This window comes from Ranitomeya imitator, chromosome 3, assembly GCF_032444005.1.
Source record: "Ranitomeya imitator isolate aRanImi1 chromosome 3, aRanImi1.pri, whole genome shotgun sequence".
NCBI classification, from domain to species: domain Eukaryota; kingdom Metazoa; phylum Chordata; class Amphibia; order Anura; family Dendrobatidae; genus Ranitomeya; species Ranitomeya imitator.
The window spans coordinates 618,815,323-618,828,156 of NC_091284.1; positions in this window are offsets into that span (position 1 = coordinate 618,815,323).

Here is a 12,834-nt window from a genome sequence, read left to right on the forward strand (position 1 = left end):
TCTCGTCATATTCCTATGAAGGTTTCCTCTCCTAAATTTAAACCTCGTTTTATTGGTCCGTATAGGATTTCTGAGGTTCTCAATCCTGTGTCTTTTCGTTTGACCCTCCCAGACTCCTTTTCCATACATAAAGTATTCCATAGGTCGTTGTTGCGGAGATACGTGGCACCTATGGTTCCATCTGTTGAGCCTCCTGCCCCGGTTTTGGTGGAAGGGGAATTGGAGTATATTGTGGAGAAGATTTTGGATTCTCGTGTTTCTAGACGGAAACTCCAGTATCTGGTTAAATGGAAGGGTTATGCTCAGGAAAATAATTCCTGGGTTTTTGCCTCTGATGTTCATGCTTCCGATCTTGTTCGTGCCTTTCATGCGGCTCATCCTGGTCGGCCTGGGGGCTCTGGTGAGGGTTCGGTGACCCCTCCTCAAGGGGGGGGTACTGTTGTGAATTCTGTGGCTGAATTCACTCCTGTGGTCACAAGTGGTACTGCAGCTTCTGAGCTTCCTCCCTCAGGTGTTCTGGTGAGCTCGTTAACTGCTTCATTACTTAACTCGCCTGATGCTGCTATCCTTGCTCCTTGTCAATGTTTCAGTGTTGGATCTGAGCTTCTCCTGATTGTTCCTGTGACCTGCTGCTCTGTATAGCTAAGTGCTTTTTGCTTTTTGTTGCTTTTTTTTTCTGTCCAGCTTGTCTTTTGTTTTGCTGGAAGCTCTGAGACGCAAAGGGTGTACCGCCGTGCCGTTAGTTCGGCACGGTGGGTTTTTTTACCCCCTTTGCGTGGTTTTGCTTTAGGGTTTTTTGTAGACTGCAAAGTTCGCTTTACTGTCCTCGCTCTGTCCTAGAATATCGGGCCCCACTTTGCTGAATCTATTTCATCCCTACGTTTTGTCTTTTCATCTTACTCACAGTCATTATATGTGGGGGGCTGCCTTTTCCTTTGGGGAATTTCTCTGGGGCAAGTCAGGCCTATTTTTCTATCTTCAGGCTAGCTAGTTTCTTAGGCTGTGCCGAGTTGCCTAGGTAGTTGTTAGGCGCAATCCACAGCCGCTTTTAGTTGTGTTTAGGATAGGATCAGGTGTGCAGTCTACAGAGTTTCCACGTCTCAGAGCTCGTTCTTGTATTTTTGGGTATTTGTCAGATCACTGTGTGCGCTCTAATCGCTAAGCACACTGTGTTTCTGGATTGCCTTCATAACACCTGTCATTAGCAAACATAACAAACCCGGTTACTAAGCAGGAGGTACCCGTGCTAAAAAGCACTACCAAGGACCGCCTGACGTTGGCGGAACTCGGATACCCAGAAGGAGGCACCTAAGCCAAAGGCTCTGCCCGGAACCAGCTGACGTTACTGGAACCAGGATGGGGAGCAGAAGGTACAAGAGCAAAAGACACTGCCGAGAACCAGCTGACGGTACTGGAACCCGGATGGGTAGCCGAAGGTCCAAGAGCCAATGGAACTACCGAGGACCAGCTGACGTTACTGGAACCCGGTTACTAAGCAGGAGGTACCCGTGCCTGAAAGCACTACCAAGGACCACCTGACGTTGGTGGAACTTGGATACCCAGAAGGAGGCACCTAAGCCAAAGGCTCTGCCCGGAACCAGCTGACGGTACTGGAACCAGGATGGGGAGCAGAAGGTATAAGAGCAAAAGACACTGCCGAGAACCAGCTGACGGTGCTGGAACCAGGTGGTGGACCCGAAGGCCCACAGGAGAGGAGAGAACAGCTAGGCCGCGAGGCAGCCGCAGTTACCGAACCCCAACAGTCCTACAGGGGGAGCTGGGCCTACTGGCACTACAGAACCAGCCTTGACTACCAGTTCACGCAGCCCACATAGGAAGCTCCTAAACTGGAGGCACCCTGGAGTTGGCTAACCCGACCGCACCACGACGGGGCAAGCATAGGCGTCTCAGTGAACTTGACACAACCCGGAAACAGCTGACGGTGCTGAAACCAGGCTTGGCACGAGGGAGTACCTGTGACAAGAACACTGCCGAGAACCAGCTGGCGGTGCTGGAACCCGGATGCGTTGCCCCAGTGTGCAAGAGCCAATGGCACCGAGGACCAGCTGACGGTGCTGGAACCCGGTTACTAAGCTGTAGGTGCCCGCGCTTAAAAGCACTACCAAGGACCGCCTGACGTTGGCGGAACTCGGATACCCAGGAGGAGGCACCTAAGCCAAAGGCTCGGCCCGGAACCAGCTGACGGTGCTGGAACCAGGTGGTGGACCCGAAGGCCCACAGGAGAGGAGAGAACAGCTAGGCCGCGAGGCAGCCGCAGTTACCGAACCCCAACAGTCCTACAGGGGGAGCTGGGCCTACTGGCACTACAGAACCAGCCTTGACTACCAGTTCACGCAGCCCACATAGGAAGCTCCTAAACTGGAGGCACCCTGGAGTTGGCTAACCCAACCGCACCACGACGGGGCAAGCATAGGCGTCTCAGTGAACTTGACACAACCCGGAAACAGCTGACGGTGCTGAAACCAGGCTTGGCACGAGGGAGTACCTGTGACAAGAACACTGCCGAGAACCAGCTGGCGGTGCTGGAACCCGGATGCGTTGCCCCAGTGTGCAAGAGCCAATGGCACCGAGGACCAGCTGACGGTGCTGGAACCCGGTTACTAAGCTGTAGGTGCCCGCGCTTAAAAGCACTACCAAGGACCGCCTGGCGTTGGCGGAACTCGGATACCCAGGAGGAGGCACCTAAGCCAAAGGCTCGGCCCGGAACCAGCTGACGGTGCTGGAACCAGGTGGTGGACCCCAAGGCCCACAGGAGAGGAGAGAACAGCTAGGCCGCGAGGCAGCCGCAGTTACCGAACCCCAACAGTCCTACAGGGGGAGCTGGGCCTACTGGCACTACAGAACCAGCCTTGACTACCAGTTCACGCAGCCCACATAGGAAGCTCCTAAACTGGAGGCACCCTGGAGTTGGCTAACCCGACCGCACCACGACGGGGCAAGCATAGGCGTCTCAGTGAACTTGACACAACCCGGAAACAGCTGACGGTGCTGAAACCAGGTTTGGCACGAGGGAGTACCTGTGACAAAAACACTGCCGAGAACCAGCTTGCGGTGCTGGAACCCGGATGCTTTGCCTATCAAACATTGTCTTCCTACAGCCCCAACTAGCGGTGTTGGAGCAAAGGGTAAGCAGGGGGAGCAGAGTGTAGGCCGAAGCCTGCACTGGAGGCAGCTTTGTGTCTGCGTTGCGTTTGCATGACACTTTGCCGGCTACACAGTGGGGGAACAGCAGGCGGTGCTGAACCCCACTAACACATTGGCTGGTGTTTTTCTCTGTGCAGCTAGCACTTCCGGGCAAAAACTAGCGGTGTTATAGCCCAGGGGCAGCAGGAGGAGGAGAGGAGCAGAGTGTAGGCCGAAGCCTAGTTGAACCAATTTCAAAGGTAACCTTTAACCCCCCCTCAGGTGTTACAAAGTACAAGAGCCACACCTTGTGCAGCATTAATGCTGCACAAGAAAAGGTTGCTCTATTAATTTGTCTACTTGCACACGCTGAATGCAACATGTACACAATTTAGCCCATTCTACAGTCAAACTGTAGTTGAGGCGTGACTTGTATTTTTAAGGAGACGCAGCATAGGTGTCCCAAATAACGCCTTTGTGCTTGGCGCAGCTTCCTGAGCGTTGTTTTTTGCTGTACAGGAGTCTGCGCTCTTGTGTTATCCCTTGGCAATGCCCTGTTAGCGCTGCCCGTCTTATGACCTCATTTCATGTTGGCCGCTGCGGTTAACGATGGCCATAAATCCAAGACCCACACTGCCTTTTCATAAAGTCACACTGCGGTGCTGGGATTCGTGGCCTTGAGCAGTAAATATTTTCAACGCTCACACACGTCCTTACACCTGCTTCAGACTGGGCGGCCTCTGCTGATCCCTTTTCGCATGCCGCGGCCAGGAGGCCGCACAGTCTGAAGAAGGCGGAAGGAGATGAGTGACGACAGGCGAACATATGCACTGCTCGTGCCCATAAACCACACCCTCGCTGAAAAAAAAAATAAGACAACGAGGGGCGTTGTTTCACGCAGGGCGGATGCACAGGCGCAGCCAGCTAACCATGATGTCAAAAGACGGGAAGCGCTACCAAGGGGGGTGCTGCGTATCATTACAAAGGAAAGTCACACCTCAGGGACAGTGGAATGGTCTCAATGAGACACATTTTGTACGTGTTGAGTTCCACATGGGCAAGGAGAAAAAGTCAGCCACCTTGTACAAATGCAGCAGTACTGCTGAACAAGGTGGCTGTTATACATAGAAACACCTGGGGGTGGGGGGCAGGCTCCCTTCAATTTCAGTTTATGTGCCTGCATGGCGTTTGCAGGGCACGTTGCCGGCTACACAGCTGGGGAACAGCTGGCGGTGCTGAACCCCACTAACACATTGGCTGGTGTTTTTCTCTGTGCAGCTAGCACTTCCAGGCTAAAACTGGCGGTGTTATGAGCCCAGGGTCAGCAGGAGGAGGAGAGGAGCAGAGTGTAGGCCGAAGCCTGCACTGGTGGCAACTTTTGTTCTGTTGTGCCTGCGTGGCGTTTGCAGGTCACGTTGCCGGCTACACAGCTGGGGAACAGCTGGCGGTGCTGAACCCCACTAACACATTGGCTGGTGTTTTTCTCTGTGCAGCTAGCACGTCCGGGCACAAACTGGCGGTGTTAGAGCCCAGGGTCAGCAGGAGAAGGAGAGGAGCAGAGTGTAGGCCGAAGCCTAGTTGAACCAATTTCAAAGGTAACCTTTAACCCCCCCTCAGGTGTTGCAAGGTACAAGAGCCACACCTTGTGCAGCATTAATGCTGCACAAGTAAAAGGTTGCTCTATTTAGTTTGCTCCTTGCACACGCTGAATAAAACACGTACACTATTTAGCCCATTATACTGTCAAACAGTAGTGGAGGCGTGACTTGTCTTTTTAAGGAGATGCAGCACAGGTGTCAAAATTTACACCTAGGTGCTGGGCGAAGATTCCTGAGCATAGTTATTTGCTGTACAGGAGTCTGCGCTCTTGTTATCCCTTGGCCATGCGCTGTGAGCGATGCCTGTCTTCTCACCTCATTTCATGTTGGCCGGTGCGGTTAGCGATGGCCATGAAACCCAGACCCGCAGTGTCTTTTAATAAAGTCACACTGCAGAGCTGGGATTCGTGACCTTGCGCAGTAAATTTTGTCGCCTGTCCCTCATGTCCTTACACCTGCATCAGACTGGGCGGCCTCATCTGATCCCTTCTCGCATGCCGCGGCCATGAGGCCGCACATTCTGAAGAAGGCGGAAGGAGATGAGTAAAGACAGGCGAAGATATCCACTGCTCGTGCCCATCAATCACACCCTCGCAGTCAAAATAAGCAAGACAACGAGGAGCGTGGTTTCAGGCAGGGCGGACGCACAGCCGCAGCCAGCCAACCAAAGATGTCAGAAGACGGGCAGCGCTAACAAGGGGGGTGCTGCGTGTCATTAAAAAGGAAAGTCACACCTCAGGGACATTGTAATGGTCTGTAATGAGACACATTTTTTCCGTGTTTAATTAAACGTGGGCAAGTAGAGAAAGTCAGCCACCTTGTACAAATGCAGCAGTACTGCTGTACAAGGTGGCTGTTATACATAGAAACACCTTGGGGTGGGTGGCAGGGTCCCTTTAATTTCAGTTCATGTGCCTGCGTGGCATTTGCAGGTCACGTTGCCGGCTACACAGCAGGGGAAAAGCTGGCGGTGCTGAACCCCACTAACACATTGGCTGGTGTTTTTCTCTGTGCAGCTAGCACTTCAGGGCAAAAACTAGCGGTGTTAGAGCCCAGGGTCAGCAGGAGGAGGAGGAGAGGAGCAGAGTGTAGGACGAAGCCTGCACTGGTGGCAGCTTTTGTTCTGTTGTGCCTGCGTGGCGTTTGCAGGTCACGTTGCCGGCTACACAGCTGGGGAACAGCAGGCGGTGCTGAACCCCACTAACACATTGGCTGGTGTTTTTCTCTGTGCAGCTAGCACTTCCAGGCAAAAACTGGCGGTGTTAGAGCCCAGGGTCAGCAGGAGGAGGAGAGGAGCAGAGTGTAGGCCGAAGCCTTGTTGAACCAATTTCAAAGGTAACCTTTAACCCCCCTCAGGTGTTGCAAGGTACAAGAGCCACACCTCGTGCAGCATTAATGCTGCACAAGTAAAAGGTTGCTCTATTAATTTTGCTCCTTGCACACGCTGAATAAAACACGTACACTATTTAGCCCATTCTACTGTAAAACAGTAGTGGAGGCGTGACTTGTCTTTTTAAAGAAAAGCAGCACAGGTGTCGAAAATAACACCTTGGTGCATGGGCGCAGCTTCCTGAGCGTTGTTATTTGCTGTACAGGAGTCTGCGCTCTTGTTATCCCTTGGCCATGCGCTGTGAGCGCTTCCTGTCTTCTGACCTCATTTCATGTTGGCCGATGCGGTTAGCGGTGGACATGAATCCCAGACCCACAGTGTGTTTGGAAAAAATCACACTGCGTGGCTGGGATTCGTGCCCTTGTACAGTTAATATGTTTGCCGCTCACACATGTCCTTTCACTTACTTCAGACTGGGCGGCCTCATCTGATCCCTTTTCGCATGCTGCGGCCATGAGGCCGCACAGTCTGAAGAAGACGGAAGGAGATGAGTTAAGACAGGCGAACATATGCACTGCACATGCCCATCAATAACACCCTCGCAGCCAAAATATATGAGACAACGAGGGGCGTTGTGTTGGGCAGGGCGGACGCACAGGCACAGGCAGCCAACCAATGATGTCAGAAGACGGGCAGCGCTACCAAGGGTGGTGCTGCGTATCATTAGAAAGGAAAGTCACACCTCAGGGACAGTTGAATGGTCTCAATGAGACACATTTTGTACGTGTTGAGTTCCACGTGGGCAAGGAGAAAAAGTCAGCCACCTTGTACAAATGCAGCAGTACTGCTGTACAAGGTGGCTGTTATACATAGAAACACCTGGGGGTGGGGGGCAGGCTTCCTTCAATTTCAGTTCATGTGCCTGCGTGGCGTTTGCAGGACACGTTGCCAGCTACACAGCAGGGGAACAGCTGGCGGTGCTGAACCCCACTAACACATTGGCTGGTGTTTTTCTCTGTGCAGCTAGCACTTCAGGGCAAAAACTAGCGGTGTTAGAGCCCAGGGTCGGCAGGAGGAGGAGAGGAGCAGAGTGTAGGCCGAAGCCTGCACTGGTGGCAGCTTTTGTTCTGTTGTGCCTGCGTGGCGTTTGCAGGTCACGTTGCCGGCTACACAGCTGGGGAACAGCTGGCGGTGCTGAACCCCACTGACACATCACCTAGTGTTTTTTCTGTGTAGACAACACTTCCAGGTGGCAACTGACAGTGTTGAAACCCAGGGAATCAAAGAGGAGCAGAGTGTAGGCCAAAGCCTGCAGTGGAGCAAGTTGAAAGGGAACCTTTAACCCCCCCCCCCAGGGCATTTGTTGCTGAAAGAGCCATCTTGTACAGCAGTAATACTGCACATGGAAAATGGTGGCTCCGAAAATTATGCTCCTTGCAAACGCTGAAGTACACACTCATATAATGTGTCCCCTCACACTGTCAAACCGTCCCGGAAGTGGGACTTTCCTTTGTAATGTGACACAGCAAAGCCGTCATTCCAACCCCCTTGGTGCCGTGCGCCACCTCCTCAACGTTGTTTGGTTCTGTCACGGAGCCCGCGCTGTAATGTTATCCCTTGGCCATGCACAGTTAGCGGTGCCCGTCTTCTGACATCATGTAGGTGTCAGGCTGGCAGTGCCTGTGCGTCCAAGCTGCCCGAGATTCAACCTTGCAGTGTCATCTAATGTAGTCCCACTGCGGGCCAGGGATCCAAGGGCATGCGCAGTGCATATCATCGCCTCTCACTCACCTCCTTCCTGCTTCTTCAGACTGTGCGGCGTCACGGCCGTGGCATGCTATTAGGGATCAGCTGACGCCGCCTAGTCTGAAGAAGCGTGAAGAAGGGGAGTGAGAGGATAGTATATGCACTGCGCATGGCCATGGATACCAGGCCCACTGTGGGATCACATTAGACGACACTGCGAGGTGTGATTTCGGGCAGCGTGGACGCACAGGCGCAGCCAGGACGACAACAAATGATGTCAGAGGACGGGCAGCGCAAACTGTGCATGGCCAAGGGATAACATAACAGCGCAGGGTCCATGACGGAATCAAACAACGCTAAGGAGCCAGCGCACGGTGGCAAGGGGGTAGCAATGACGGCTGTGCTGCGTCACATTACAAAGGAAAGTCCAACTTCCGGGACGGTTGGACGGTGTGAGGGGACACATTACATGAGTGTGTAGTTCAGTGTTTGCAAGGAGCATAATTTCAAGAGCGACCATTCCCTTGTGCAGTATTAGTGCTGCACATGGTGGCTCTTTCAGTAACAAACGCCTAGGGGGGGGGGACAGGTCCCCTTACATTTTAGGTGTGCCAGCGTGGCGGTCGCATGACACGTTGCCGGATACACAGCTGGGGATCAGCTGACGTTACTGAACCCCAATAACAGAGGAGCGACTGTTGACTGTGCAGACAGCACTTCCAGGCACCAACTGGCGGTGTTAGAGCCCAGGGACAGCAGGAGGAGCAGATTGGAGGTATTGCCGCACACAGCTGGGGATCAGCTGACGTTACTGAACCCCAATAACAGAGGAGCGACTGTTAACTGTGCACACAGCACTTCCAGGCACCAACTGGCGGTGTTGGAGCCCAGGGACAGCAGGAGGAGCAGATTGGAGGTATTGCCGCACACACAGCTGGGGATCAGCTGACGTTACTGAACCCCAATAACAGAGGAGCGACTGTTAACTGTGCACACAGCACTTCCAGGCACCAACTGGCAGTGTTAGAGCCCAGGGTCAGCAGGAGGAGCAGAGGAACAAAGTGTAGGCCGAAGCCTGATTGGAGCAAGTTGAAAGGGAACCTTTAACCCCCCCAAGATGTTTGTAGCTGAAAGAGCCATCTTGTGCAGCACTAAGGATGCAAAAGGAAAAGGTTGCTCTTTTAATTATGCTCCTTGCAAACACTGAAGTAAACACTAAAAATGTGTCCCCTTATACCGTTCAACCGTCCCGGAGATGCAAATTTCCTTCGTAATGGGACACAGCACACCTGTCATTCCTATCCCCTTGGTGCCGTGCGCTGCCTCCTCAGCATTGTTTTAAGCTGTCACGGAGCCTGCGCTGTTCTGTTAGCCCTTGGCCATGCCCAATTAGCGCTGCCTGTCTTCTGACATAATTTGGTGTCAGGCTGTCAGTGCCTGTGCGTCCACGCTGCTCCAGATCCCACCTCGCAGTCTCGTCTAACGTAATCCCACTGCGGGCCTTGGATCTATGGGCATGCGCAGTGCATATCATCGCCTCTCACTCACCTCCTTCCTGCTTCTTCAGACTGTGCGGCGTCACGGCCGTGGCATGCTATTAGGGATCAGCTGACGCCGCCTAGTCTGAAGAAGCGTGAAGAAGGGGAGTGAGAGGCTAGTATATGCACTGCGCATGCCCATGGATCCCAGGCCCGCAGTGTGACTCAATCAGAAGACACTGCGAGGCGGGATCTCGGGCAGCGCGGCCGCACAGGCGCAGCCAGCCTGACACCAAATTATGTCAGAAGACAGGCAGCGCAAATAGGGCATGCCCAAGGGATAACAGAACAGCGCAGGCTCCGTGAAAGCTTAAAACAACGCTGAGGAGGCAGCTCATGGCACCAAGGGGGTAGGAATGACGGCTGTGCTGCGTCACATTACGAAGGAAAGTCCCAGCTCCGGGACGGTATAACGGTATCAGCGAACACATTTTATAAGTGTTAAGTTCTGCGTGTGCAAGGAGCTAAACCAAAAGAGCTACCTTTTCCTTGTGCAGCATTACTGCTGCACAAGATGGCTCTTTCAGTAACAAACGACGGGGGGGGGGGACAGGTTCCCTTACATTTAGGTTGTTGTGCCAGCGTGGCGGTCGCAGGACACATTGCCGGCTACACAGCTGGGGATCAGCTGACGTTACTGAAACCCAATAACACTGGGTCGTATGTTTTTACTGTGCAGCCTGCACTTCTGAGCCGCAACTGGCGGTGTTGGAGCCCAGAAATAGCAGTTCAGGTGGTAGAAAGATGAACACAGCAGGAGACCTGGATGACACCCAATTACTTAATCAGGCAGAGGAGTGGCAAATTCCTGCGAGATCCAGGCCTGGTTCATTTTCAGGAAAGTAAGCCGGTCAACGTTATCGGAGGACAGTCGCATGCGACGGTCTGTTAGTACACCACCTGCGGCACTAAAGACACGTTCCGATAAGACACCAGCCGCAGGGCAAGCAGGCACCTCCAATGCATACTGGCTTAGCTCTGGCCATGTATCCAGCTTAGAGACCCAAAACTTGAACGGGGAAGAGCCGTCTGGGAGTACAGTAAGAGGGCAAGCCATGTAGTCTGTCACCATCTGACGGAACCGTTGCCTCCTGCTGACTGGAGCCGCCGGTGATGGTGTAGACATTTGGGGCGGGCACACAAAAGTGTGCCAGAGTTGTGCCATACTGGGCTTGCCTTGGGCAGAGGCACCGCTTCTGCTCCCTCTTTGGGCAGAGCCTCCCCCACTGCCTCGACGCACTGAGCTGCTTTGTAAAGCACTAGCAGCACTCCTCTCAGTTGGACAGGAGAAGATGATGGAATTCACCAGTGTGTCGTGGTACTCCCGCAATTTACGCTCCCGGGTCAACGCTGGGATGAGGTTTTGGACGTTGTCCCGGTAGCGAGGATCGAGGAGGGTGAACACCCAATAATCAGGCATGTTGAGAATGTGGTCGATGCGGCGGTCATTTCTCAGGCACTGCAGCATGAAATCCACCATGTGCTGCAGAGTGCCAACTGGCCCAGAAACGCTGTCCCCTGCTTGAGACATGATCTCTGCCCGCTCGTCATCACCCCACCCTCGCTGTACACACTGACCACTGGACAATTGTGTCGCTCCCTCCTCTGGACGGAGCTCTTCCTCCTCCATTGACTCCTCCTCATCCTCCTCACAAATTGGCCCCTGCGTACCCCTTTGTGAGGAACCACGTGGCGCTGACTCTCCAGAAGCTGATGGAAAAGGTGGCTCCTCATCCTCCACCTCTTCCACAACATCATCTCTTAACCCTTGCAAAGTTTGCTGAAGCAGGCAGATAAGGGGGACAGTCATGCTGACTAGTGCATCATCTGCACTTGCCATCCGCGTTGAATAATCAAAAGGACGCAAAACCTGGCAGACGTCCTTCGTAGTGGCCCACTCTGTGGTTGTGAAGTCTGATCGGCGCTGACTGCGACTTCTTTGCGCCTGATGCAGCTGGTACTCCATAACTGCTTGCTGCTGCTCACACAACCGCTCCAACATATGTAACGTGGAATTCCACCGGGTAGGTAGGTCACATATGATGCGGTGTTCCGGAAGGCGGAATCGGCGCTGCAGAGCAGCAATGCGGGATCTGGCCAAGCTGGAACGCCGCAAGTGAGCACACTCTAGGCGGACCTTGTGCAGCAGGGCATCAAGATCCGGATAGTCCCTCAGAAAACTCTGCACAACCAAATTGAGCACATGTGCCAGACATGGGATGTGAGTGAGGTTGCCAAGGGCCAAAGCTGCCACCAGATTTCGGCCATTGTCACACACTACCATGCCTGGCTGGAGATTCGCTGGCAGTAACCACACATCGCTCTCCTGCTTGATGGCATTCCACAGCTTCTGCGCTGTGTGGCTTCGATGCCCCAATGAAACTAGTTTCAAGACGGCCTGCTGACGTTTGGCCACGGCTGTGCTCATGTCGGTCATAGGTAAACGTTCACGGGTCCATGTGGAGGTGGACTGTGACGGATCCTGCAGAGAGGAATCTGAGGAACTGGTGTAAGAGGAGGAGTCAATGTGTACAGACTGGATTCCTGCAATCCTTGGAGTGGGCAGGACACGTCCTGCGCCACTCGCACGATCTGTACCTGGCTCAACAACATTAACCCAATGGGCAGTGAGGGAAACGTATCGCCCCTGTCCATGCTGACTGGTCCACGCATCAGTGGTGAGGTGGACATTGCTACTGACGGCGTTCAGTAGCGCATGTTTTATGTTTGCCTCAACATGCCTGTGCAGGGCAGGGACAGCCTGCCTGCTGAAGTAAAAGCGGCTGGGCACCTTGTACTGTGGGACTGCCAATGCCATCAAGTCACGGAAGCTGTCAGTCTCCACCAGCCTGAACGAGAGCATTTCCAGGGACTACAGTTTGGCAATGCCTGCATTCAGAGCCTGTGCTCGGGGGTGGTTGGCCGAGAATGCCCGCCTTTTCTCCCATGGCTGTACTACCGATGGCTGTAGAGTAGACTGGGAGTGTGAGGATGACTGGGAAGGTGGTGCTGTGGGTGGAATTACACAAGGTCTCTGGACAACAGTGCCAGAGGTTCTTCCATGGCGATCCTGGGAGGAAGCCAAACCAGCTGTGCGTGAGCTGGAGGAAGAGGCAACACGAGCTGAAGAGGTGGTAGCTGCCGCTGTTGGTTGGCCTACATCTTCAGTCTGTTTCTGTAACTCCACCGCGTGCCTGGTCCGCACATGTTTCCACATATTTGTGGTATTGAGGTTGCTGACATTTTTCCCTCTTTTTACTTTCTGATGACACAGCTTGCATTTGACAAAACAAATGTCATCTGCAACTGTGTCAAAAAAGGACCAGGCACTGCAAGTCTTGGGAGCGCCCTTTTTGGCTTTGGAAAGAGACAGGCTCCTAACGGGTGCCAAAGTGGAGGCTACAGGCTCCGCAGTCTTCCCCCTCCCTCTCCCTCTTTGGCCCGTAAGGGGAAGCTCTTCCTCAGAGCTGCTCCCACC